The sequence below is a fragment of the Loxodonta africana genome, chromosome 22, assembly GCF_030014295.1.
Source record: "Loxodonta africana isolate mLoxAfr1 chromosome 22, mLoxAfr1.hap2, whole genome shotgun sequence".
NCBI classification, from domain to species: Eukaryota; Metazoa; Chordata; class Mammalia; order Proboscidea; family Elephantidae; genus Loxodonta; species Loxodonta africana.
In genome coordinates this window covers 36246984-36274840 of record NC_087363.1, presented here as the reverse complement: position 1 = coordinate 36274840, position 27857 = coordinate 36246984, and the positions used below count along the sequence as shown (strand labels likewise).

The window sequence follows — 27857 nt, the reverse complement described above, 5'->3', positions numbered from 1 at the left end:
GCAGGGATTTGTGTTTCTTTGGTTCACTCCTGGGAGTCCCTGGGTGTTGCAAATGGTTAACACATTCAGCTGCTAAGGTGGGAGGTTTGAGTCCACCCAGGGGTGCCTTGGAAGAAGGACCTGATAAGCCACTTCCTAAAATCAGCCACTGAAAACTATGGAGCACGGTTCTACTCTGCACACCTGGGGTCCCCATGATTCGGAGTCAGCTCCATGGTAGTGGGTTTTTTTTTTTTTTTTTGGCTCACTGCTGAGTCCTCAGTACCAGGAACAGTGACTTGCACATAGTAAAAAAAAAAAAAAAAAGCACTTAGTAAATGCTTGTTGGGTGAATGAATGACCAAATGCTGTGTCAGGGGCACACGGGCATGTGATGCCCCACCTCTGTCTTCTGGCTATGTCTTCTCTTAGGGGTCTCACAGACATGTGATCAGCAAGGGTACCCCCACGGGTGAGCTTCATTCACAACTAGATCGGGTTTTTTTTTCTCCTTTTGGGGTCCACAGATTTATTCTCAGGGGTCTTCAGTTTCCATACAATAATCTTTCGTGTGTGGATTCTTTAACACTTTATTTTGAAATAATTTCACACTTAACGGAGGGGTTGCAAGAGTAGTACAAAAAAATTCTCCCATACAGCCTTCACCCAGATTAACCATTGGTAATATTTTGCCAATTTTGCTCTCTCACACACACTTTTTCTTTCCTTCTTTTTTTTTTATGTTGTGCTTTAGGTGAAAGTTTACAGCTCAAGTTAGTTTCTCATACAAAAATTAATACACACATTGTTATGTGAGCCTAGTTGCTATCCGTATAATGAGACACACACTCCCCCTTTCCACCCCAGATTTCCTGTGTCCATTCAACCAGCTCCTATCCCTTTCTGCCTTCTAATCTTGCCTCTGGACAGGAACTGCCCGTTTAGTCTCATGTGTCTAAATGAACTAAGAAGTACACTCTTCACAAGTATCATTTTATGTTTTATAATCCAGTCTAATCTTTGTCTGAAGAGTTGGTTTCAGGAATGGTTTTAGATCTGGGTTAACAGAGAGTCCGGGGGCCATGTCTTCTGGGGTTCCTCCAGTCTCAGTCAGACCATCAAGTTTGGTCTTTTTACTTGAATTTGAGTTCTGCACCCCACTTTTCTCCCCCTCCATCAGGAACTGTCTGTTGTGTTCCCTGTCAGGGCGCTCATTGGTGGTAGCCAGGCACTATGTAGTTCTTCTGGTCTCAGGCTGATGGAGTCTCTGGTGTATGTGGCCCATTTTATCTCCTAGGCTAATATTTTCCTTGTCACACATACTTTTTTCTCCTTCAAAACTATGTGAGAGTTGCAAACATGATGACTTTTATGCCTAAATACTTCAGCATGTATTTCCTAAGAATAAGGACATTCTCTTACATAACCCACTGCGGTTGAGTTGACTCATAGCAACCCTGCAGGACAGAGTAGAACTGCCCCATGGGGTTGCCAAGACTGTAAATCTTTATGGATGCAGACTGCAACATCTTTCTCCTGCGAAGCGGCTGATGGATTCAAATCCTGACCTTTTTTGGTTAGCAGCCAAATGCTTTAACCACTGCGCCACCAGGGCTCCATGCTCTTACGTAATGGAAGTCCAGTAGCCAGAGTCAGGAAATTTAACTTTGGCATGATACTAGGATCTAATATACAATTTATATTCAAATTTTGTCAATTGTCCCAATAATGATGTTTATGTCAAGTTTTAGCCCCAGTCCAGGACCTTGCATAATGCACTTTTCTAAGTTTTATTAAGGGCATAATCTGCATGCTATAAAATTTACTGCTTTTAGTGTACAATTGAATGATCATTAGTATATTTACAGAGTTGTGCAACCATCTTCAGTTTTATTTTCACTCAGTTCTGTTACCCCCTGATTTCTACTCCCCCATCCTACCCCCAGCCATTGCAAATCTACTTTCTGTCTTCATAGATTTGCCTTTCTGAGCATTTCCTATCATTTGAATCATATAGCATGTGGTCTTTTGTGTCTGGCTTCTTTCACTTAGCATGATGTTTTTGAGGTTCTTCCATGTTGTAGCATGTATCGGTATAGTTCCTTTTTATTGCAGATGAAATAAATGGAAATTGTATGGATATACCACATTTTATTTATCCATCCCCAGTTGAATGACATTAGAGTCATTGCCCCAATGATGGGCATTTGGGTCGTTTCTACTTTGGGGCAATTATGAGTAATTCTGCTATGAACATTCACGTACACGACTTTGTGTGGACGTAAGTTTTCATTTCACTTGAGTAGACACCTAGGAGTGGAATTGCTCGGTCATACAGTAACATGGTGTTCTCGCAGTCCATGAACTTCTCTTTTCACTTTCTGGATGATGTCTTTTGCAAAAGTTTTCAATTTGGATGAAGTCTAGTTTATCAGTTTTTTCTTCCATTGCATGTGCTTTTTGGTATTGTATCTAGGAAATCATTGCCTGACCGAAGGTCACAAAGACTTACTCCTATGTTTTCTTAGAGTTTTATAGTTTTTGCTCTTACATTGATTATTTGATCTATTTTGAGTTAATTTTTGTGTATGGTGGGAGGTAAGGCATCCTTCTGCACGTGGATAGCCAATTGTCCCAGCACTATTTGTTGAAAAGACTATTCTTTCCCATTGAATTTTCTTAGCACCTTTGTCAAAAATCAACTATGATACAATCATTTGTTTAAACGTTATTTTCATGAAGATGATAATCCTCCCCCAAATTAATAGAAGCATGTTCCAGGTCATCAGAATGACTCCCTAAAATGTGAGTTCTACTCATTGCTGTAGCTGCCTTCTCTACTACACATTATGACCATGTGGGTGTCAAAGGACTTTCTAGCATAGTAGCAGTTAACTCCGGGTGCAGAGTATCTTGAAGTGGGGCTTGATGAACTTTACAAGTTCTATTCTTGGGGGCCCACAAGTTCTTAAGTTTGAGAAACCCTTAATATACAGCCATTGCTCAGATGTGAAAGCAGAGGCTCAGATAAAGTGGTATGTCCAAAGTCATGCATCTGCGAGTGGCCACAAGCCAGCACAGAGACTGTGTGGAGCAATAAGAGACCACCTAGGAAAGCCACTCACCCTCCCTGAGCTGCTGTTTTCTTACCTCTAAAATGCAAGGAACACCACGTGTCTCAAAGAGTTGTGAGGAATGGAGATAGTGAATAACGTGCCCAGCATAGTGCCTGCCCAACACAGTGTGGGTACCAGTTAGTAGAGGTTGAGCTTATTACAAGCTTGGGGCTGGGTCCATGATCTGGCCCTCCATCTGGGCTCTCCCCTCCATAGCATTCTTCCCCAGCAGAGCAGCCCTGAGGGCTTGCTTCTGGCTTCAGCCTTCACTCTGCACCTCAGCCGTCCCATTGATGACCCATTTACTGGGCACAGCTCTATGCCAGGCCTTGTGCTAATGCCGGAAAAGCAGAGATGAGTCAGACTTGATCCCTGCCCTTGGGGACCTCCCTGGCAGGTGAAAAGATCCATTAGCTGATGATTACAGAACAGTGTGGCAGTTGTTATTTTTATTATTGAGAGCTAATATTTATCGGACTTCTACTACGTGCCTGTTTTAAGCACTGTCTCAGGATGTACAGGCAACTGTGGGAGCAGAGAAGGTGTCCAGAAGAGTTGATATTTTTGGAGCTGAATCTAAAGGATGGTTTAGATTTCAGCTAATAGACAAAGAGGCATGAACGTTCTAGGAATTTTCGCAATTTGAAAAGTGAAAATGGTATCTCATTATTATGACTTATGTTTCTTTATAAGTGAGCTGTACGTTTACAGGGCATTTGTATTTCTTTTTCTCTGAACTACCTAGTTAATTGGGAGCTTTTCTTTTGAGTTGGTTATGGTTCTTACTGATTTGTAAGAACTCTTTATTGAAGAAACCAAGAGAACAGTATATGCAAATGCACAGTGGTGTGAAAAAGCACAGTGTGCTCAGAGGGCATTCAGTATAGCTTGACTTTGGCAAAGCAGCTCAAGATGGGAGCTAAGCAAGGAGGCAGAAGCCACTTTTTAATTACTGGGCTGAGGAACTTGGACTTTGTCCTGTAGGTTATAGAGCACCATAGAAGGGCTTTGAGCAGGAGAGGGATGTGATTCAATCTGTGTATCAGAAAATTGCTTTGAATTAGGCAAGTGGACAAAGGGAGGGCCTAGAAGGGCAAATTAAGGCCAGAAAGTACAGAACCTTGAATAGCTAAGGAGTGTCTACTTGGTTTGGTGGGTAGCGGAGAGAAGGTTCTGGGTGATGACTGAGGAAAGGGTGAGCTGGGGAGGCTGTGGGATGGAGAGCTGCCAACTCCACTTCCTGCTCTGCTGGCAGATCTGGAGAGGGTAGCAGGATGGAACTGAGGCCAGCAGCTGACCTCTGGGTGGGGTGACTGGTTTTGTTTCCCAACATGGGGCCCTGCTCCCAGTGGTGTCTCAGCCCCACATGGTGCCCAGTGCTGTGTCATCTATCCTTGCTCTGCAGGACTGACCTCCAACCCAGAAAGACAGCACTGTTGCCAGGGGTGACCTGGAGAGGAAATATGAACCAAGAGTTTCCGGGCAGGGCACTGAGGGTGAGAGAAGGAAAAAGGAGCAGCACATTGATGAGCTGGGAAGATCTTAGAAGTCATCCAGGCCACCATCTCCAAAGCAGCTGACCCTTGGTCTCTGCCCCCACAAACCCAAAGATGAGACCCCCCAACCTCCCCAGCAGCCATATTTGACTGGCTCTTCCAGTGAGGAGGTTCTTGGACTGGTATAGCGTCAGAGCCATCTCATCTTATGCTTCCCGGGCACTTGATAGAGGGGGTCTTGAACTCAGAAGGGAGAAGATCCTCCCCCAAGGTCACACAGGGAGTTATCTCAAGCTAGCGTCAGAGCAGGCTCTAGGAACCAGGCTCCCCACTCTCCATCCAATTTCGGAAACAACTGTTTTTTTAATATAATTTTTAAAAAACAGTAATACATGGTGCAAAAAAAAAAAAAGGAAGCAGTACATTTCCATGAAAAGACAATCTCCTTCCCACCCTATCCTCCAAGTCCCCATGCCCATTCAAAGACGTGGTGAAAAACAGGTGAAATTGTGCACTACAGATTAGTAAGTAAGCATGAGTAAGCCCGTGCATACCTGGATGTTGAGTAATCCGTCCCTGGCACCCCTGCCTCCTTGGCATCCTCCTCAGAGATAGTCTCTGTGCAAACCAGCATATCTTCTCTACTCCATCTTTTATATATATAAAAGTAACACACTCCACACCCTGGACTGCACTTGGCCTGCACTTGGCTTTTTTCACTTAGCAAAATATCTTGAAGATTATTCCTTATCAGTCATGTAGAGATGCCACCTTCTTTCTGATAGCTGCATAATCTTCCATCTTACAGATATATGACAATTATAATCTGTGTAACAAGTCCCTTGGAGATAGGGTTTAGGCCCATAAGGATACATTAATAATTTTATCCACTTTAAAAGCATTTACTTAATTTTTTAATACAAAGACATGTAAAGAAGAATTTTTCATCATCCCACAATCCTGTCGCCCAGATAGCCTCTGTTGACTTTTTAAAAATCAACTAATACAGAAAAATGAAAAGTAAAACTCTTCATGTACCCACTCCAGTTATCCCAAAAGATAACCATCAATAAGTTTGTTTTGTGTGTATCCTTTTGGGAAAAAAAATTATGAAATTGCAGCACACGCGTTATGTATGTTGTGGTTGGCTGCTGTTGTGCTGGCTCCTGACTCAAGGCGACCCTGAATATGCAGAGTAGAACTGCTCCATGGCATTTCCTTGGCTTTAATCTTTACGGAAGCAGATCACCAGGCCTTTCTCTCACGGAGACACTGAGTGGATTCAAACTGCCAGCCTTTTGGTTAGCAGCCGATAGCAAGCTCCATGAGCCACCCAGACTCCTAAAACTGTTGTTGTTGTTGTTAGTTGCTGAATCCTTTCCAACTCAAGGTGACCCCATGTGTGCAGAGTAGAACTGCTCCATAGGGTTTTCAAGGCTGTGACCTTTCGGAAACAGATCACCAGGCCTGTCTTCCAAGGCCCTCTGGGTGATGGGAACCGCCAACCTTTTGGCTAGTAGTCAAGCACTTAACCATTTCTGTCATCCAGCATAGGTATAACCTTTTTAAAATTTACACCAAAAGATAGTTTTCTGTCCAGTGCATATTTCACTAAAGATATGTCTTGGAGATCTTTCCATCTTAGCACAAAATCCCAGCATAAGAATGTGTCATAGGGTAGTTGCTCCCTCTGCTATGATGGGCATTGGGGTTGTTTGTTTGTTTGCTCTCACACTCGGTTCTGCATTGACGATCCTTGTGTTATATCAGCATGCTGAAGTAGCTCTGCCAGATGGCCTTTCAAGAAGGCTGCACCATTTTGTCCCCTACCCACCAGCGTCTGAGAGCACTAATTTTCACACACCTTCAACAGCAAAAGTATTACCAAGTGTTTTAATTTTTGCCAAGCTGATAAAAAAAAAATCGCAAGCATGTTGTGTTTTGTGTTTCTTTAATGTGCATTTAATTTAGAAGTGAGATTGACTGCCTTGTTCTGCTTGTTCATATCCTTTGCTCTTTTCCCTAATGGGTTAGTCATCTTTTTCCTATCAATTTGAAAGGGCTCTTTATGTATTAGGGAAATTAACTTTCATCTCATTTTCCCCAATTAGCTCTTGTCGTATGTGCTGCAAATATTTTTTTTTTCAGTTTACCATTTGTCTTTTTTTCTTTGTTTATGGTACTTTTATTCCGTTTAGGAGTCTTAATTTTTCTAGTTCAATTTATCAATATTTTCTTTCATGTTTCCTGGGAATGCAAATATTTATATGGTGCACTCACACAGCCTTTTAACACATCATCACAGTTGATCCACACAGCAGCCTTTGAGGGGAGGTGAGCCAGGAGTTTTTATCATCAGTTCCATTTCACAGATGGGCTCAAATGGGATTCAGGGAGGTAGTGAGACGTGCCTGGGTCAAACAGATTCCAGAGGCCCTGCTGTTCTCACTTCCCTCACCTGCCTTCTAGCCGTTAGGTAACTTACTCCTAGTAAAAGTTCTTCATGGTACCCACTCCACAGCACCCCATAAAAAAAAAAAAAAAATCTATCTATTTATTTATTTATTTTGCCCCAAAAGGTAATCCTCAATAAGTTTGTGTGTATCCTTTTGGGGGAAGAAAAATTATGAAATTGCAGCACACACATATGTGTGTTGTTGTGGTTAGGTGGTGTTGTGTCAGCTCCCGACTCAAGGCGACCCCATGTTTGCAGGGTAGAACTGCCCTATAATGCAAGGCTGTGGCTTCTCTAGCAGAGTATTTTTAATTATTAAAATTCCAAGCATCTTTTCTTCCTTTGAGTGTTCTTTTAAAAAATACTTTTTAAGTTATAAAATTAATCCATACTTCTTAAAAATAAAGCCCGCAACGATAGGGAAGGGTGTAAGGAGGGTGCTCACATCTTACCCTGCAAGCTCACCCGCGATGAACACTGGTTTGCAGTCAGCATCAGAACAGTGCCATGGGCACAATCTTACCGTGCGCTCCCTCTGTCTGTCATCAGTGCTTTGTGGATTCCAGAAACGCTCTAGGTGCCCAAAATATGCTGCAAGACTGGGTAGTGAAGTGGTCAGGCACTCCACTTAGACTCTGCAACCTCAACAGACCTGTGTTCAAATCCAAGCTCAGTCCCATAGCAGCTGTGTGAGTGTGGGCAGGTGACTGACCCTCTCTGTGCTTCAGTGCCCTTGTCTGTAAAATTGGGATGATAGTTTCTACCACCAATAAATGAAAGAATCCTCATGACATGCTGAATAAAGTGCCCACCTTTCACCCCTCATCCACTGCCCATTCCTACCTCGCCCTGTTGCTCAGGGTGATGAGATGTCAGAGCTGAAACGCAGACACCTTCCCTCCCTCCCAGAAACCCAGAGAGGGGAAGTGCCTTGCCCAAGGTCACACAGCCCATCCCGCCTCCAAGACTCTAGTCTCCTGATTCATTACATCACTCGCGGTCCTCGCTGGACCACTGCAGCCGCTTTCCTCTGGCCTTCGGCCTGACCGTTTCTGACCACCAGGGGGCGCTCCCTAAACACACCACAGACTACTGACGCTGTTGCTCCAACCAGGTCGGGGGCTCCCTGCTGCCCACTAAACGAAGTCACTTTTATTTGGCCTGGTGTTCAAGGCCCCCCAAACCCGTCCTCCTCGCTCCATACACACCGGACAGTGCTCATTGCCATCCTTGCTTTTTCTTTGACTGCATCTTCTCCTGCAGGACCCCTCCCCCGTCTGCGCCGCTTCTTCCAGGCTGCCCTCTGATTGCCCTCACCGTGAGGTATCTCAGATTGTGCCGACCCCATTCTCTATGACAGTTGCTGCGCCACTGAGGCCCACCCCCGGCCTTCATTCGGTGCTGAGTCAGCGTTTGCTACGGGATGTAGGGGCCCTGCCGGCAGGCCCAGACCCGTCCCAGCTGAGAGGAGCGCGCGTCCTGGAGGAGACGCAGCCGGGCAGCCCCGACTCGCTGTGTTACTCATGGCCAGTGACCTCCCCTTTCTGAGCCTCGGCGTTCTCATCTGTGAACTGGGGGGTGGGGTGGAGGAAGGTTAGGCTGCGGCGGCTTCCCCTTCCCGTGGAGGACCAGCGGGACTTTGCCAGGGGCAGCGTTTACTACGTGTTTACTTAAGGGTCTTCGGGAGTCTGAGGGAAATTCGGGGGAGCCACAGGGCCCCCCCTGCTCCGCTCCTGGGCTGCACGTACCCCCTCCCAGGCCCATCCACTCCAGGCCCCACGGACCCGAGTGCCCTCTGCTCGCCAGGGCTCGGGTGACGTCGGCGTTTGGGGCGGCACCGCCCCCCCCCCCCGCAACATACACACCTTTCAAAAAGGGAAACTGAGGCCTGGCGCGGAAAGGCCACCCCCCAAGGTTACGGTGCGTGCGCGGCAGGCGGGCAGGAGGGACTGTGCGCTGAGGCCGCCCGCGGGGCGCTGTGGCTCCGGCACCCCCCGCCCCCCGGCGCCCGCCGGCCCCCGACGCGCTGGGGCTGTGCCCGCGCTCCGCGCCCGCCGGGGACGGCGCCGGGCTCGGCGGCTGCAGGCGAATCCGCGAGGTAGGAAGGCGGGCCGACGGGGGCGCGCGGCGGTGGCTGGTGCAGTGCGGGGTCCGGGCCCGGGCCTGGGGTCAGCGGGGGACTGTGCCCAGGATACACCCCACTCTAGAGGCCTCGGGGCAGCAGCTCCGCCCCCGGGCCGCTGCTACGCGGACGCGCGGGCATCTCTCGGGAATCGGAGCGGAGGGGGTGTTCGCGGCAGGCTGTGTGGAGCGGGGCCCGGGAGGAAGGTCCGAGGCCGCAGTTGCGGGGACACCGACCGCGGGGTTTTGAGGTTGTGTATTGGCGGCCGCCAGGTTCTCCAGGCCGGGAGCCCGGACTACCCCGGCGGCCGGGAGGGCCCGGGGCGCCAGCGCAGATCTTTTCCGAGCCGGGGCTCTGGGGGAGTCCATTTTTGGGACTGGAGCGGTGAGGATGTTGAGAGCGAACCTCCGTGGCAATGCGGACGTCTCCGGAAACCTTGCGAACGAACGCTGAAGGCACGATCTGGGGGGACGCGGGCGCAGGGTGCTCCATTTCCGCGTCAGTGCAGTAGGCTGTCTCCCACGAGTCGGGGAGCGTGAATCCAGGCCCCGAGGGTCTCTGTGCGAAGTCGGGCGCCCCCGCCCGGGGGACTCACTCGAACTCTCAGTCTTCCTCCCCTCCCCCCCTCGGCTCGGTCCTGGGTCCCAAGCCCGCGAGCCAGGAGGTTGAGGCATCTCAGGAATTCGCTGGAAGCCTTTGAGATGCGCCCGGGGAGGGGCTGAGGAGCTGGGCTGGAGGGGCTGGGTCCGAGTTCGGCCCTGCCCCTAACCCCCCTATGTGTCCTTGGGCAGCCCCTCCCCCCACTCGTGGGCAAGAGGCTAGTTCTGTCTGGCGTGGGGGTGGGGGGTGGCGCGGGTAGGGAGAAGACTTCAGAGGCTCCCCTCGGTCAGACCCCCAGGGGACCGGGCGTCGGTTTCGGGGACAGAACTTGGGTGCCAGAACAGCCATGGCCTCTGGACTTGCATGCCTCCAGACCCAGCCACACGCAGGGCAAGAGGCATGAGGGCCCTGAGAGGTGGTGGGGCTGTTGCCGTGGGAAAACCGTATCCCCAGTGCCGGCCTGAGTGGGACTCGAAAACTCTGCCCTGCCCAGAACCGACTCCCCTGAACCGTGAGGGGTAAGGCCCAGTGGCAGAGCTGAACCAGAGGCTATTGCCAGGAACAAACCTGGGGAAAACCCCTTCCCTTCCCATGGTTCCCCCAGGCAGTTGCCGCTTTATTGCGAAGCTCTCAACTGTCGCAGCTGATTTGCTCCTGGAACAAACTGAGCAGAAAGATGATAATGCTGTCCAGGAGGTGAGGCTTACAGAGACAGCGTTGCCTGCCACCAGCAGGGACATTTCCCTCCAGGCTTGCCTATAATTGGGGGGTGGATGGTGGGCACTGGCCACCTTGAGGGGACTGGTTCAGGGGTCCCACTCTGTGGTCAGTCCCCACTGGACAGCCAATTGAGTGACATGGGGATGACCCTCTGGTCACCCTCCCCTGCCCCCAGCATTATGCCCAGCTCCTCACTTGGAGTGGCAAGGTGACCAGGCTCTGGAATCTGTGTGATCAGAGCCCAGCAGTTGGGTGGGAGAGAAGAGTAATAGCCCCAGAGCCCCCCAGAGGCAGAAAAGATAAGCTAAGAGGTGGCTTAAGGTGCCTCAATGCATACAGCTCAGCTACTGACCATCAGTGCTAGATGGAGCATCCAGGGACTAATGCCCTATAGTAGAGATGGGAAAACCGTGGCCTTAGAGAAGCAGGGACATGCACAAGGTCATGCAGCATGTTCAAGGCTGAGGAGCCTTGTACCCAGCTCTCTAGCAATCCAGCTATCTTTGGAGAGCCACTGCCTCGGGAAAGGTCAGGGGACTCGGTACGCCCCACAGATGTCCCTGCAGTGGAGGGACAAGGGAGGGTACCTGTGCCCTCCTTTTCTGGACACTCTGGCTCCTGTACAGTTTGCAAACATTAAGTAATCTTGAGTCTCATGACCAGAGTCACCACTCTCTCTCAGGGTTGCTTAAAGGGCCCACAGCCATAGCCCATGGCTGCCTGCCCTTCTGGCCACTGCCCTGACCGACCTGTCCTGTTCTGTCCACCTCATGCCTGCTGGCCCCAAGACAACATTCTAGATCATACCTTTCTCCCTGCTGCCACCTCTCCCCTCCCCCTTTGTCCAGAGGACAGTACTGAGGCCAAGCCAGAAGAACTGGGACCCACTCTGTCCCCAAGTTTGCTCCACACCAGTGTTCTAATTATTGAGGTGCGGGGAGGAAAGAAGGGTGACCTAAGCACCTAAGCATCCCCAGCCAAGAAGAAGACAACACCTCATCACTAGGTGTACACACCTTGGAACTGAAGACATGCTGGTCAGGGAGGCTGTGAAGCTGGCCTCTGATAGGAGGGAGGGTTGATCAGATGTCTCATCACACTCCCACTCCTCCCTACTTCCCTCCTGTTGTTGTTATGGTTAGGTGCTGTTGAGTCAATTCCGACTCATAGTGATCCTACGTACAACAGAACAAAACACTGCCTGGTTCTGTGCCATCCTCACAGTTGTTGCTGTGTTTGAGTTCATTGTGGCCACTGTGTCAGTCCATCTCATTGAGGGTCTTCCTCTTTTTTGCTGACCCTCTACTTTGCTAAGCATGATGCCCTTCTCTAGGGTCTGGTTACTCCTGATAACATGTCCAAAGTAGTGAGATGAAGTCTCACCATCCTTACTTTTAAGGAGCATTCTGGCTGTACTTCATCCAAGACAGATTTGTTTGTTCTTCTGGCAGTCCATGGTATATTCAGTATTCTTCGCCAACACCACAATTCAAAGGCTTCAACTCTTCTTCGGTCTTCCTTATTCATTGTCCAGCGTATGCATACATATGAGGCAATTGAAAATACTATTGCTTGGGTCAGGCACACCTTAGTCCTCAAAGTGACATTTTTGGTTTTTAACGCTTTAAAAAGGCCTTTTGCAACAGATTTGCCCAATGCAATATGTCTTCTGGTTTCCTGACTGCTTCTTCCGTGGGCTTTGACTGTGGATCTAAGTAAAATAAAATCCTTGACAACTTCAGTATTTTTTCTGTTTATCATGATGTTGCTTATTTGTCCAGTTGTGAGGATTTTTGTTTTATGTTGAGATGTAATCCATACTAAAGGGTGTAATCTTTGATCGTCACCAGTAAGTGCCTCAAGTTCTCTTCACTTTAAGCAAGTGTATTGGAGGTCGTTAATGAGTCTTCCTCTAATCCTGATGCCGCGTTCTTCTTCATATAGTCCAGTTTCTCAGATTATTTGCTCAGTGTGCAGACTGAATAAGTATGGTGAAAAGATACAACCTTGATACACACCTTTCCTGATTTTTGCGGTATATATCCCCTTGTTATGTTCAAACTACTGCCTCTTGGTCTATGTACACGTTCCACATAAGCACAATTAAGTATTCTAGAATTCCAATGCTTCACAATGTTATCCATAAATTGTTATAATCCACACTGTTGAATGCCTTTGCATAGTACATAAAACACAGGTAAACATCTTACTGATATTCTCTGCTTTCAGCCAAGATTCATCTGGCATCATCAATGCTATCCCTCGTTGCACATCCTCCTGTGAACCTGGGTTGAATTTCTGGCAGTTCTCTGTTGATATAATACTACAACTGATTTTGAATGATCTTCAGCAAAACTTTACCTGCATGTGATATTAATGATATTGTTCAATAATTTCCGCATTCTGTTGGATCACCTTTCTTTGGAGTGGGCACAGATATGGATCTCTTCCAGTCAGTTGCCCAGGTAGCTGTTTTCCAAATTTCTTGGCATAGATGAGTGAGTGCTTCCAGTGCTGCATCAGTTTGTTGAAACATCTCAACTCGTATTCTGTTGATTCCTGGAGGCTTGTTTTTCGCCAATGCCTTTGTTGCTGCTTGGCCGTCTTCCTTCCATACCATTGGTTCTTGATCAGATGCTACCTTCTGAAATGGTCAAATGTCTACCAATTCTTTTTGGTACAATGACTGTATTCCTTCCATCTTCCCTTAATGCTTCCTGCATCATTCAATATCTTGCCCATAGAATCCTTCAATATTGCAACTCGAGGCTTGAATTTTTTCTTCAGTTCTTTCAGCTTGAGAAATGCAGAGCTGTGTTCTTCCCTTTTGGTTTTCTAACTCCAGGTCTTTGCATATTTCATTATAATACTTTGTCTTTTCCATCCACCCTTTGAAATGTTCGGTTCAACTCTTTTACTTCTTCATTTCTTCCATCCGCTTTAGCTGCCATACGTTCAAGAGCAAATTTCAGAGTCTCTTCTGTCATTCATTTTGGTCTTTTCTTTCTTTTCTGTCTTTTTAATGACCTTTTGTTTTCTTGTGTGAGATCCTTGATGTCATTCCACAACTTATCTGGTGTTCAGTCATTAGTGTTCAATGCATCAAAGCTATTCTTGAGATGATCCCTAATTTCAGAAAGAGTATACTCAAGGTCATACTTTGATTCTCATGGACTTGTTTTAATTTTCTTCAGCTTCAACTTCCCTCCTATATCCCTTATAATTAAGGGGTAGGGAGTGGAATTGCTCCTTCATGTCAGGAGGTGTTTATGGCATGAAGGAGGCTGGGTGAAAGTCTGGGGGACTGGGGTTTCACATACCACCATTGCTCAGACCTGGCGTTCAGTACCACCACACAGTGTGACTCAAACCTGCTTCAGAAAGCAGCATTTTCTGGTGCCCATTGCCTTCCCACTGGACCGAGCCATGCTCTGTCCAGGCTCCTGTAGGAATGCACACTCTCCCCCCACCCCCCCAAGAAAATGCCATCCTGCATAGCACTCATCAATGTCACCTCTTCTGGAAGGCTGCCCTGAGTCTCTGCTTCTTCCCCTTGAGGATCCCATTACCACTGAAAAGGAGAGCAGTGTGTGTGTCTACTGGTGTAGGTAGAGACTGACTTAGACCCTTGGTGAGACACCAGTCTTCGGGATGCCACCCCAGGACTATTCAGTGGTGCTACCATGGGAAGTGCCAAGTTTGGAAAGGCAGGAAACAGACAGCTGAGTTTTCTGCAACTCTTGCAAGAACAGTGTATATGTGGCTTTCAGGTCCATCTAGATTGCGGTTTAACCCAGCGAACATTTTTTAAACATTTACTTCATGTCAGACTTCATCACAGGAGCCCACCATTAACATATATGAAGTTTCTAGGAACTTACATTCAAACAGAATGGTGTCAACCCTACAGGCCAGCATAGAAGATTTAAAATTCCGTACCCTCCCCTGCCCAGTTGATAGTCATTTCATAGTTACTCGGTTGCCCTAAAGCCCCAACAATTGGCCTGCCTAGACCTCCTCAGGGAAGCACTGCTGTGTTGAGGGTGCCTAAGCCTCGGGGGTGCAGAGTCCAGGCTGATGCACATAAGTCCATGTGTGCCATGTGTGATGGAAGATTTGAAGGCTTGCAGTGGGAAGCTGTAACCACTGTATACACAGTGGGCCTTACCTGCTCCCTCTTTGGAACTTAATCCCAGTCTCTGTCCTGTCCAATCCTGTTTTAATTGTTCCTCTTCCCAGAAGACTGTGGACTCCCTGAGGGCAGAATAGTGGTTAAGGCGCCTCTTTCTCCCTAGTGCCCAGCCAGAGGCTAGTATGACTGTTGCTGTGCTCAACTGAATGGAATCCAAACAAGAAACAGGTTGCCTTATAAGGTAGTGAGTTCCCCATCACTGGAGCTATGCAACTAAGGTAATACAGAGGATTGTGTATCTTGGTTAGTTTAAATGCCCTAGAGGGCCATTTTAGCACCAAGCCTCCCAGAACCAATGGATTTTTTTGTTCTGTTTTGTTTTTTAATTATCTGAGGACTTGGTAGAAAGCTATCAGGATGATAATATAGGTTCATATTAAAACAGGGTGTTTTAATAAAGCCAGTTGCCTGGGGGTATTACAGGAACATTTCATTATTCAGCACATCAAGACGCTGAACTTGGACCAGGTTTTGGACTTAACCAAGGGGCCTGAGGTTTTGATATTAGATGGAAATTTAGTGTCTTATGACAAATGTGAGAGCAGCGACTGGGGTCACTGCTTCACACTAACTTGGGGTGCTTCCCCTGTGGTGCCTGTGGGGCCTGGAGGTCAGAGAGCTGGATACCTTGTCACCCTGGACAAGTCCCTTCCCCTCCCTGAGCCAAAGCTTCCCCTTCTGCATCATGGAGGGACTCACCCCTACCCAGGCTTCCTCACAGGGTGCTGGCAGTTTGGAAAAGACCGGAAAACACTTGGAAGCTATAACTAGAACACACACACAAAAAAGATGGGGAGCGGGTGGGGTCAGGAGTGGATTTGTGGACTGACTCGGGGCCAGGCTGCAAAGGCAAGGGCACAAGCACTGGCTGTTCTGTGCCTCCCGGCTTGGTGATCAAAGGGGTGTAACTGCATAGGAGGCTCTGGAGGCAGCTGGACCTGGGTTCGAATCCCAGCACTCGACTTCCTAGCTTTGTGACCTTAGACAACTCACTAGGTCTCCCTGAGCCTTAGTTTTCTCCTCTTTAAAGTGGGGGTAGTGATAGTCCCATCCCAATCAATGATAGTACTTATCATTAAGGTAATGATAAGACAATTCCATGGAAGTGTGTCAGTGACATGCAGTTATTTTTCATTTTCTCCTTTGGGAGTATCCCCGAATCCACTAAGTATTTCAAGGACCTCAAAGCCCAAATAGTAATGTCAGCGCCATTTGTTTACTCATTCAACAGATATTTATGGGGCGCCTACTGTGTGCCAGGTATTGTTTCAGGTGCTAGGGATTCCACAGGAACAACACAAAAAGCCCTGCCCTCAGGGAGCCTGCATTCCAGCAGCAGGAGACTCACAGTGAGTAAGAGATAAGGAAGAGACTTGCAGAGAGTGCTGAGTGCTGAATAGAAGGAGTCAGTTCTGGTTGGTGTTAAATGTAATTTTGAAACAGAAGAGGAATGCCCTGGTTTGGGCTCCACCAGACCTGGATTCTAGTTCTGGCCCTGTTGGCTTCTAGCTTGCTGTGCAACCCTGGGCAAGTTCTTTCCTGTCTCTGATCCTCAGTTCTTATCTGTGAAATGAGAGAGCAGCCCTGTGTGGCTGGGATGGCTGTCATGTCGAGGCCACCCCACCCAGTGGCTTCACAGTCATAACTCCTGTCCATGTGTGTCCCCACCCTACTGTACATACCTTTCTATTTTAAATGTGAGCTGGAACTTCTCAAGCAGAAAGGTGAAAAATACACATGTGCAGTTTAAAGAAAAATTACACACATAATAACCACAGGGTCGAGAGACTGGACATTGCCGGAGGCCTTCTGTGTCCCCATCCCCAATCACAACCCCCTCAAAGGTTATCTTCATCCTGACTTTCGTGATAATAATGTCCTTGTCTTTTCTTACTGTCTTACCACCTATCTGGACAATGCTTTACAACGTAATTTTTTTTTTTTATTCCTGAGCTGTGTATAAATAGACTTAGGCTGTAGCTGTTGATTTGTGTCTGGTTTCTTTTGCTCAGTTATGGCTGTGAGATTCACTCATGTCGTAAATATCTGTAGCTTGGCAGTTCGAATCCACCAGGCGCTCCTTGGAAACTCTATGGGGCAGTTCTACTCTGTCCTATAGGGTCGCTATGAGTTGGAATCAACTCGACGGCAGTGGGTTTGGCTTTTGGGTTTTGTCCTTTTCACTGCTGTATAGTATTCCATTGTCATTTGTCACAGTTTATTTTTCACTCTACTGTTGATGGACTTCTAGGTCGTTTTCAGTTTGAAGCTGTTGATCTTGAGCCTGTATGCCATTGCCCATAGTGTGAACTTCGGTAGGGCATAGACCTTGAAGTGGAATGTCTGGGCCATGAAATGTTTACCTGTTCGACTTTACAAAACAACACATCCCTGTGGTCAGACCCTATCACCTGCAGGATGCGGGGCCCTGTGGTGCCATGTCCTCTCTGACACACGGTGCTGTCTGTCTTTTTAATTTGAATAGTGGTTGAGGCACCTCGTCTGGTCAGTGTGTAATGGTTACTGTGGTTTGCATTTCCCTGAATACTGATGAGATTGGGCATTTGTGTGTGTTTATTGGCCATTTGGATTTCCTCTTTGTGAAGTGGCTCTTCTAATCTTCCATCCAACTTGGGTTGTCTTTTTTGCTTTCTTAGTGGGAGGATTCCTTAGGTGCTCCAGGTTCTAATCCGTTGTCAATCATATATGTTGTAACTACTCTCTCTCCCTTTCTACCTTGCAGCTGTGAAGATTCTCCTATAGTCACCTTTCACATTAGGTCTTTAATCCACCTGGCGCTGTTCAGCTCTGTCTGTGGTGTGAAGTAAAGCGCCCTGCCCCCCGCCCCCAAACTGCTGCGCACACTCTGGTTACCCAGGTGGCCTGGCACCTTTTGGTGAGAAGTGTGTCCTTTCCCCCATCTGGACTGCCCCCTCTGGCAGGTATCCATGCCTTTCCCCTGCAGGCAGGCTCCTAGGATTGCAGGTGCTGCGATCTAATCCAGGATAGCCCTGGAGGGCAGGACAGATAGCCCTCCCCACCCCCACTCCTGACCAGCTGCTGCTCCTGCCAAACAGGTCTCTGGGGCTGTGGCCCTGTCACGTGCCTGGCTGGCTGGCGCTGACTTGGGCTCCTGCGGATTAAGCAGGGGCTCAGGGTTTATGACCCACACTGGACGGGGCATAGGCGGGGGGCAGGGCTGAGAGCCCATCTGCGTTGTTGGTGGGGCTTGGCTTCAGGTCCCCAGCCACAGAGGAGGCCTGGACAGGCCGGCAAGGCTACACTGTTTGCGTCAGGAGTCAGCACCCAGGGCACTGGACTAAGGTAAGGGAGGGGCAGGTGGTCCCTGGTGCTGTCCTCCCTGCCCAGCCATGGGCACCGCTGTCTGGAAAGTAAAATGTTGCTCCCAAGCTTTTTCTATCTGGGTCTGTTCCGGGTGGATATTCTGGGGAGGCCATAGCCTGCAGCAGGGACCGGCCAGGGCTCAGGCCCCTGTGCTTGCTCATCCAAGCTCGAATAAGCACAGGCACCCTGCCCACCCGTCTCCTGAGGAACTTGACCTACCCACTGGGTGGGGTGATCACTTCTAGCCTCCAACCCGCCCCCAGACCCTGGTGTTTTTCCCAGCTGAGGATACAGCCTCCCAGCTCCTGGGTTCATCAGGGCAAGGGAGAGGGTAAGGGAGTGTTATCTGCTAAGTACCTACTAGGTACCTGGCACCTCACCTTGGGTGATCTTTACATCTGCCCTGCAAGGTAGGGAGCGTTCATCTATTTAACAGATGAGGAAACTGAGGCTCAGGGAGGGGTTGTGGCTTGGGCAAAGCTCTACAGCCAGAGCAGGGCTGAGATCAGAACCCCAAGCCGTGTAAAAGGCCAGGTCTTCCTCCACTCAGTGCTGAGGTCCACCTGGAGACTGGGCTGGGATGGTGAACACATGGTGGCCTGCCCGCATGGCCCCAGAAAGTGTGGGCTCTCCTTCCAGCCCCACCCCCATGTGAGCCCCTCAGTTGTCTGATGAGACACATTCCATCTGGGCCACGGGTTCTTAGACCTGGGGCTCTCTGAGAATGCTAGGCCACTGGCGGGGAGGGTCAGGCAAGGAGTAAGAGCACGAACCTCTGGCCCCAGCTCAGCCACTCACACCCTCCCTGCAGTCTGCAGCCAGCTGGGGTCCGTGGGCATGGCTTGGGCGTCTGGTTTCAGCTTTCCTTATTTAGTGGATGATGACTCTAGTACCTGCCTCATAGGTCGCTCTGAGGGTGAGGTGGGACCTTGCATGAATATACAATGAAATCTACATGTCTCCTCCCCCGCCAGTATTATAAATAAAACACGTGGCCACTTGCTCTGCCCCTGCTTTGTGACCTCCCTTTGGTCCTTTAAATCCGCCCACTCTGGGCTGGGGAGCCTGAGGGCCACCTCCCCCCAGAAGGCTCACATATTTGTAGATGCTGGCACCAGATTTTCCTCGTCAGCAGCACTTGGGGGAGGCTGCAGCCTGGCACGGGGCAAACAGGGGAATTGTTGAGCAGCAAAGAACGCTCTCTCTGTGCCCAGCGAGGGCCCAAGTTAGAGACCAGCTCTCCCGCCGCCCCTCCCCAGCAGATCTGGGTCTGGATCGAGGACGGAGCCCGGAGCCCAGGGACCTGGCTTAGGCCCAGCCTAGCTGCCAGCTGGCCACTGGGTGACCTTGAGCCAACTCTGGGCTTCTGTGGACTCCTGACTCAGTGTGGGAGCCCAGGGCATGTGGCAGCCTTGCGAGAAGGCGGAGGGTCTATCCCATTGAGGGTCCAACAAGCCACACCTCATCTATCCACCTGGGCTTTAGCCCAGGTGATGTGGGTAAAAAAAACCTCATTGCAGTCTAGTCAATTCCGACTCATAAGTGACCCAATAGGACAAAGTAGAACTGCCCCACAGAGTTTCTAATGCCGTAATCTTTACAGAAGCAGGCTCCACATCTTTCTGCCATGGAGTAGTGGTGCGTTCGAACCTCCAGCCTTTCAGTTAGCAGCCAAGCACTTAACCACTGTGCCACCAGGGCTCCTTAGGTGATGTGGGCAGTACTGTGCTTCGAGGCGGCTGAAGTCAGTGTTAAGGCTGGTTTACCTTTTCTCTCTGGGCCTTGCGACTTTTGGGAGCCCTGGTTGCATAGGGGTTAAGAGCTCGGCTGCTAACCAAAAGGTCAGCAGTTCGAATCCACCAGCTCCTCCTTGCAAACCCTATGGGCCAGTTCTACTCTGTCCTACAGGGTCGCTGTGAGTCAGAAGCAACTCAGCAGCAGTGGATTTGGTTTGTTGGGTTTATCTGTCTCAGTAAATCTCACAGAGAGCTGGGGACGGCTTTTTCTGTCCCCAGGGTCTGAGAAAGGAAGGTGGCAGGTGACTCCACGTGTGGTCACATGTCCTGCATGCATGACTCTGAGGCCTCACCAGAAGGACTCGCTGCTCCCTCAATGGAAGAGCAGTCCCCACTGTCAGCCTCAGGGGGGTGGCAGGGACCAAGGGCCACGTTTACCCAGTGGGGCAGAATCCCAAGAGCTCTCAGCGTACATACGTTCAGGTCGTACACTGCAGAAGACTAGTTGGCAGAGGCCAAGTGCTCTCAGCGTACATACGTTCAGGTCGTACACTGCAGAAGACTAGTTGGCAGAGGCCTGGCTTCTTACCAAGCCATGGGCCTGAGGGGGCGTGTCTACCAGGAGTGGGCGCCATTGACAAGTTCACTCGCAGAGATTGTGCATGTTAACAGTGGACCCAGCCTTGCACATGTTCACCAGAAAAAGGAGAGGCACCTGTGTGTGCTGTCTCTTCCCTACTGCCCTTTGGTCTTTCTGTGCTCAGTGTTTTCTAGAATCTTCCTCCAGGGACTCTGGCTGGTAACCCCAGGGGTAAGGGAACTGGAAACACCCTCCGCAGTCCATGTGAGGGTCCAGAGTGGACCCAACCCAGTGAAATCTTCAGACAGAACTGGGCTGTGTACCTGGCCTCATTGGGACCTCAGTGTCCTGGCCTGGAGCAGACCTGAGTCCACATCTCAGCTCCAGCTTTTCCTGGCTGTCCACCCCCAGCCAGGACACCTCTGTTCAGATCCTCCATTTTTCATCTGTTAATAATCCCCCTGGAAACCCTGGTGGATAGTGGTTAAGTGCCACAGGGGCTAACCAAGAGGTGGGCAGTTGGAATCCACCAGGTGCTCCTTGGAAACTCTATGGGGCAGTTCTACTCTGTACTATGGGGTCGCTATGAGTCAGAATCAACTTGATGGCAGCGGGTTTGGTTTTTGGTTTTTTGATAATACCCCAGAACTCACATATGAAAAGACCTTTACTCCGTGCCTGGCCCTTCAGAAGTGAGCACGTTATTTATGAAGGTGCATTAATTTTGGGAAGGGGATTCAAATGATCTGGTAATAATTCATTTTACCAACAAATGTTTCTTGAGTGCCTAGTATGTGCCAGGCACTGTGTTGGGGCTAGAGGAAGTGGGGAGTCCAACAGACATGGCTCTTAGCCTCACAGAGCTGTGAGAAAGCTGAAGAAGTGAGGAAGTGAAGCTGTGGGAGTGAGGATGTGAGGAAGAGGGAAGTGCCCCCACTAACAGCATCAACCAGAGGCTGAGAGGAAGACCTCAGTGGGGCCTGTGAGGAAGAAGGTCACGTAGGGCTTGCTGAAGGAGCTGAGGCATGAAGATGAGGAGAGACATAAGTGTGTAACCAGGCCAAGAGAACAGCATGTACGAAGGCCCAGGGGTGGGAGCCAACTTGGTGTGGGTATGATGGATGGAAAGGAGCGGGGAAGGGTAAAGAGACAGGCAGAGGCCGAATGCCGCTGGGCTTGTGGAGTTTATTCTTTGAGTGGTGGGGAGCCAGGGTTTGAAGCAGGGCAGTGTCATTGTTAGATTGAAATGTCAGTGAAATTGATTTGATCCTGGCTCTGCTTCATGAGCTAGCTGCCATCCTGCTGTACAAGGAGGGTAGTGGAGAGGTGTCTCTACGTTGTGCAGGGAGGACAGAGGAGCGTTGTATGAGGAAGCTCAGGGTAAGAGTCCAGAAACCAGCCTAGCTGCCCTGTCCATAGCTACCCTGCCCCAAGGGCTGGGGCACCCTGGGGTCCTGTGCACTCTGTCTCTGCCTGGGGAGGGCCAGGCTGCATTTCTCCGGTGGAACGATAGATGGCGCCAGTCCCAAGCAGTGGAGGGTGCGACGGACAAGAGGTAACCAGCCCCAGGGAGAGGTGGGGCAAGGGGCTGTCCTGGTCAACTAGACCCCGCCAGCCCCTTATCCTCACCTGAGCCGCCGCCCAGGCTGCTGGTGCGGTGGCTCCAACCCCACAGTTGTCTCCACTCCTCTTTCATCCCTTTCAGGGACCATTCCGCCAGCTGTTCCCCGTAGCCGTCTTTTTAAAAAATCTTTTTAAGCCGATCTAAATTTGCCACCAAGCCAACCTGGGGACAGCTGGGAGAAACCCTCAGCAGGGATAAGGGCTTGGGCGCTGGAGTCCGAGCACCAGGAGTCAGACCTCGGAGGTGCAGCCATTGGCGGGTGAAATGGTGATGATGAAGTCCCTGCCCCACAGGATGGGTGGGGCTTAACACGTTCATGTGCATAAAGCCCAGCGCCCAGTGAATGTTGGCGCTCTGCCCTCTATCTCGCTCTGCCCTCTATCTCGTCACAAGCACCCCAGAGAGGGCAGGCTGCCCCCACATGGTGGAGGCTGATGCCCGTGGTCTGCATCTTCAGAATCAGGGAGACGTGGTCTAAAATCCCAGCAGTGTCTCTTGCAAGCGGAGAGCATTTGGACTGGCGACCTCACACCGATCCTTAGTTTCCTCTTTTTTTTTTTTTTTTTTACATCTAGCAGGCGCCTGTCACATAGTGGGCATGCAGCAAGTGAGGCTGTTGTTGCTGCTGTTGTTATTTCCAGTCCTCTGAGGTGACTGACGACAGCCTCTGCCTACAGGCTGGCGGCTCCTTCCTGACTTATGGAAGGGCTGGAAACCACGGTGCCCAGCAGAGGGCGTTGCCCCAGGGACCAGCACTAGGCAGGGGGCACTGGATTGGTTTTAATCCTCCGGACCTAGCATGTGTTCCTCTATCCCCCTTTCTAAAAAGGAGTTATTAGACTCGAATGTCCACAGGAGTCAGGCAAATGCCATGAATGCTTGGGACTGGTTAGGGGCAAGAACATTTTTTCTTCAGTAGTAACATTTCTCAAAAGTGTGTTCTGGGGAATTTTGAGATCAGGGGTCAAAACTATTTAATCATCCTCCTATCATCAGTTGTTATTTCCCTTTTTCACTCTCATTCTTTCACAAGTATACAGTGGAGTTTTCCAGAGGCTACATGATGAACTGGCCAATGGAATGATGGTGCTCGTGTATTTTTGCATTATAATAATTGTAAAAATACAGTAAACACTGGTAGACATAACTCCCATAAACAATTTTAAGATTCTCAATAATTTTTTGTAAATTCATTGTGCTTTAAATGAAAGTTTACAAATCAAGTCAGTCTCTCATATAAAAAGTTATACACACCTTGCTGTGTACTCCTAGCTGCTCTCCCCCTAACGAGACAGCACGCTTTTTCTCTCCACCCTGTATTCCTGTGTCCATTTAGCCAGCTTCTGTCCCCCTCTGCCTTCTCATCTCCCCTCCAGGTAGGAGTTGCCCACATAGTCTCATGTGTCTACTTGAGCCAAGAGGCTCACTCCTCACCAGTATCATTTTCTATTTTATATTCCAGTCCAATCCCTGTCTGAAGAGTTGGCTTTGGGAATGTTTCTAGTCTTGGGCTAACAGAGGGTCTGGGGACCATAACCTCTGGGGTTCCTCTAGATTCACGCAGACCATTAAGTCTGGTCTTTTTACGTGATTCTCAGTAATTTTTAAGAGTGTAAAGGGATTCTGAGACCAAAAAGTTTGGTTCTTATCCTCACATAGCTGAGAGGAAGCTGAGGAAGTGAAGTGATGAGGAGGAAAATTCTCCCACCAACAGCATCAACCAGGTGGTTTAATATAGAACCACCGGCCTGTATTTAAAGAGTGCTTTGAATTTATAGTTTCTTTTCCTAAACTGTGGTATTCAACAAAAATAATAAAAATCTTTTGGATATGAGAAGCATTTTTTAAGGTGTATGGAATTTTAGTAATTTATATCCTGTGTACTTCCTCCTTGGAAACTCTGTGGGGCAGTTCTACTCTGTCCTGTAGGGTCAGTATGAGTCAGCAGGTTTGAGTTTTTTTGTTTGTTAGTTTTTTTGGTACTTCCTCCTGGAGCCCTAGTGACACAGTGGTTAAGCATTCAGCTGCTAACCGAAGGTCCTCAGTTTCAATCTACTAGCCGCTCATTGGAAGCCCTATTGGGCAGTTCTACTGTGTCCTACAGGGTTGCTATGAGTCGGGTTTGGGTACTTCTTTCTATATTTCATTCTGTATTACAAAGAACAGGAAAGAACAACAGATGCAATTACCACTTCTCTTTAAAGAGCATGTGTTCATGGGGACCGTGCTACAAAGCCTAATCAGTCACATGAAAATGATTTTGCTTTCTGAACACTGCATATGAGCCAACAATACAACTAGACAATATTGTTTTAATTCTCCAGGTTGCAGAATTATTCAAAGAAAAGAGAGCTGATTTTTTTGTGTGTGTGTTTAAATAATTTATTTAAAATTTTTATTGTGCTTTAAGTGAAAGTTTACAAATCAAGTCAGCCTCTTACAAAAATTTATATACACCTTGCTATATACTCCAAATTGCTCTCCCCCTAATGATCCAGCATACTCCTTCCCTCTGCTCTCTCTTTCTGTGTCCATTTGGCCAGCTTCTGACCCCCTCTGCCCTCTTATCTCCCCTCCAGACAAGAGATGCCAACATAGTCTCATGAGTCTACTTGATCCAAGAAGCTCATTCTTCACCATTATCATTTTCTATCCCATGGTCCAGTCCAATCCCTGTCTGAAGAGTTGGCTTTGGGAATGGTTCTTGTCTTGGGCTAACAGAAGGTCTGGGGGCCACGACCACTGGGGTCCTTCTAGTCTCAGTCAGACCATTAGGTCTGGTCTTTTTATGAGAATTTGGGGTCTGCATCCCACTGCTTTCCTACTCCCTCAGGGGTTCTCTGTTGTGTTCCCTGTCAAGGCAGTCATCTGTTGTAGCCAGGCACCATCTACTTCTTCTGGTCTCAGGCTGATGTAGTCTCTGGTTTATGTGGCTGTTTCTGTCTTTCGGGCTTGTAATTGCCTTGTGTCTTTGGTGTTCATTCTCCTAATAGATTTTATTATACCAATTGAAGAGAGCTGATTTTTTTAAGTGATGGCTAAAGAAATCTTTGAAGACAGTTGGATCTGGGTTGGCAAGGCAAATAGCAGATCAAAACAAGAAAAGAAAACTGTGACTAAAATAAAAGTAATGTGTTTACCAAATTTAAATGTTCAAAAAAAAAAAAACGAATCCTTTGATAAATGCTAAAGAACAACTAATATGAATATATAGGCCCAAATAGGAACAGTGGGGATTGTGGCAAAACAGTGCTTCACCTGCTCAAAGGCCCAGCGACTCAGCATTAGCCCTGATGGCCAGGCAGAAATATAGGCCCAATGTGGTAGAGCACCCAGTTTTCATAAAAAGCCCAAAATCCAGTGCAGGCCAAATAGAACCCATCTGTGGCCCAGAGCTGGCCTGAAAACCTCATTTGAAGCCTCTGGCCTGGAGCCTCAGTCTCCTCATCTGTGGAATAGGCAGCAGCAGCCCTCCTTGGAATGCCAGAAGGGAAATAGGATGAAGGCTGACCTTGAATGCAGCCTTACCTGGCTTCTAATCGCATTAGATTCTAGACTTCAATGAAGTTGCAGCTGCAGCGACATGGCCAGGTGGTGTGTGTCCACCTGCCGTGAGGGTTGGATACTGACCTTCCAAGGCCAGCCCTTCCAGTTTTCTCCTTTGTCAGCGCTTGTGGCCCCTTCCATGCCTGGCTTTAGCATGTATATATGGAGAAGAAGAGAGAGAGTTGATAGCTAATTCTTTTATATATATATTTTTCTATTTGTATTGTTATTTATAATGTAAATAATTGTTTATATGGCTTGCTATTCAAAAGGTACAAAAGGGAATATGGTGGAAAGCCTTCCCCATGCCCTTCCTCTGCTCCTACTTCTCTCGGTCTCCCAGCTGCCTAGTTCTTCCCGCCCAGAGGCTTCTATGTTATCAGTTTCTTGTGTCTTATTCCCGACAGTTTCATGCATACACAAGCAAATGCATATACACATATACTATCCGCCACTTTTAAATGCAATACCATACACAGTGCATGACACCTTATATCGCTAACTTCATCAAGTATTTAGCCCTATGAGGTAGATGTTATTATCATCTTCATTCTATAAGGAAGGAACCTAGGGTTCAGAAAGGTTCAGCGGCTTGCCCAAGGCTACACAGCTAGTAAGTGGCAAATCCAGGATTCAAACCCAGGTGTAACTGGTCCTGGAGTCCCCCTCCCAGGGTGCTGTCCTTGGAGTGGCTGATATGGGGCCTCGTTTGTTCAGCAGGTGTGGGCCAGAGCTTGGATTGTATATCAGTCAGGGCAGATCGCATGTGACAGAAACTCAACTGAAACCAGCTTGGAGAAAGAGGGGATAAAAGTACAGAAAGGGCAGGGGTATAGCTGGGCTCCAGGAATTTGAATGCCACAAGGGCTTGCTTTCTGTATTCCTATCTCGTCTCTGTTTTTCCTGACATATTCTTGTCATTCTCCCAAACCAGCTTTGCCCACAAGGCCACCACAGTCCCAGCAGCTCTGGGTGTCTATATTTCCAGCTTTCCCCTCTAGAGCCAAGCTGCCTGGGTTCCCTGTTCCGCTGTGTCCCTTACCAGCTGTGTGACCTTGGACAAGTGAATTAACCTCTCTATGCCTCCATTGTCTCATCTGTTAAATGGGGATATTACTATCTACCTCCCAGGGTCAGGGTGAGGATTAACTGAGATTATATATGTTAAGCACTCAGACGTATTAGGTTTTATTTTCCCTTAGTTGCAGTCTGAAAAGTCTTGGGGACAATACCTGGTTGGTGGCACAGGGAGCCACTGAAAGGTCCTCATCAAGGCGCACAGCTCTAGGCAGGTGGCTCCGTGCTGTCACGCGTCTGCCATGTGGCCTCTGAGCCTGCCCACCTGTTCTCACTCTGCGTAAGATGGAGTTCTGTGGCCAGCAGCTCCACCACTTTCTGGTTGTGTGATCCTGGGTGAGTGGTTTGGCCCTCCTGAGCCTCCGTCTCTCCTATAAATGAGGACATGCTGCGTCTCTGGTTGTATGGGCCACAGAGCCCCCAGTGGAGTGCCTAGCACAGAATTGGGGCTTGGGAAATGGTAGCTGCTACTAGTTCTAGTCCAAGGACTGTCCTGGATCCATGGTAGTCTCTAAGGGAAACAAAAGAGCAGGAACTAGGCCCCTTGTTTGCAAGCAACATAAGCCAAGTCTGCTGACTAAAGCAAGAGGGAATTGACTGTAAGGTGGCCGTTGTCCCTAGACCTTGTCCTAGACTGTCCAGGAAGTCTATGAAGCAGGTTGGGAACAGGGCCACCCCTGAGGGCAGGGGCCAGGATACACTCGGCACCCAGTGGTTTGAAGGCTTGTGGTCACACTGCTCACAGTGCATCTTCAGGAAGGAGCGTCTACTTGTCCCTACTTGGCAGGGCTGGGCGCAATGAGACGCCCACCAGGTCCCTTGGAAGAGGCCCAGTGCAAGAGGAAATGGAAGGCTCTTAGAAGAGGAAATGGCCTCGAGGAAGACCGTAAAACAACCATGGCCCAACCCCAGGACCCCGTGCCTGGCTTTTCCATCCACATGCGTGGTTGATGTATTGGACGTGGAATTACTCTTAACCAGGGTAGTAATTACAGCAGACGTAGATGACATGTTGAACAAATCGTTGCGTGCTTATAATTACAAATTGTGTTTCTAACATCCCAGGGGGTTCCAAACCTTGATATCGTTGCTATTAACACATAAATTATAGTCATTTATGGCAATTGCTAGAGAGACCAAATCCTCTGCAGACTGTATTATGTAGGGATGTTTGTTGTAGATCCTCCAAGAGCCCTGAGTGGCCCTGTCTGGGTCTCAAGTTTCAAAGTTCAGCTCCATTATTTCATGGAGTCAGGTTCTCTTACAGCC

At 48.7% G+C, this 27857-nt stretch overlaps 1 protein-coding gene across 7 annotated transcripts in view; it reads left to right on the top strand.

Annotated features, from left to right (window-relative positions):
* IQSEC1 (IQ motif and Sec7 domain ArfGEF 1) overlaps positions 1–27857 on the top strand; it is a 154448-nt gene that overhangs the window by 19756 nt on the left and 106835 nt on the right. The window contains exon 1 of one of the 7 annotated variants that reach the window (XM_064274812.1): positions 9122–9144. The exons of 5 other annotated variants lie outside the window; for them this stretch is intronic. The gene's annotated coding sequence lies outside the window, so the exon portion shown is untranslated. Of the gene's footprint in view, positions 1–9121; positions 9145–21671; positions 21897–27857 lie in introns of those variants that run through there. One more of the 7 variants, XM_064274811.1, reaches the window with a different exon arrangement.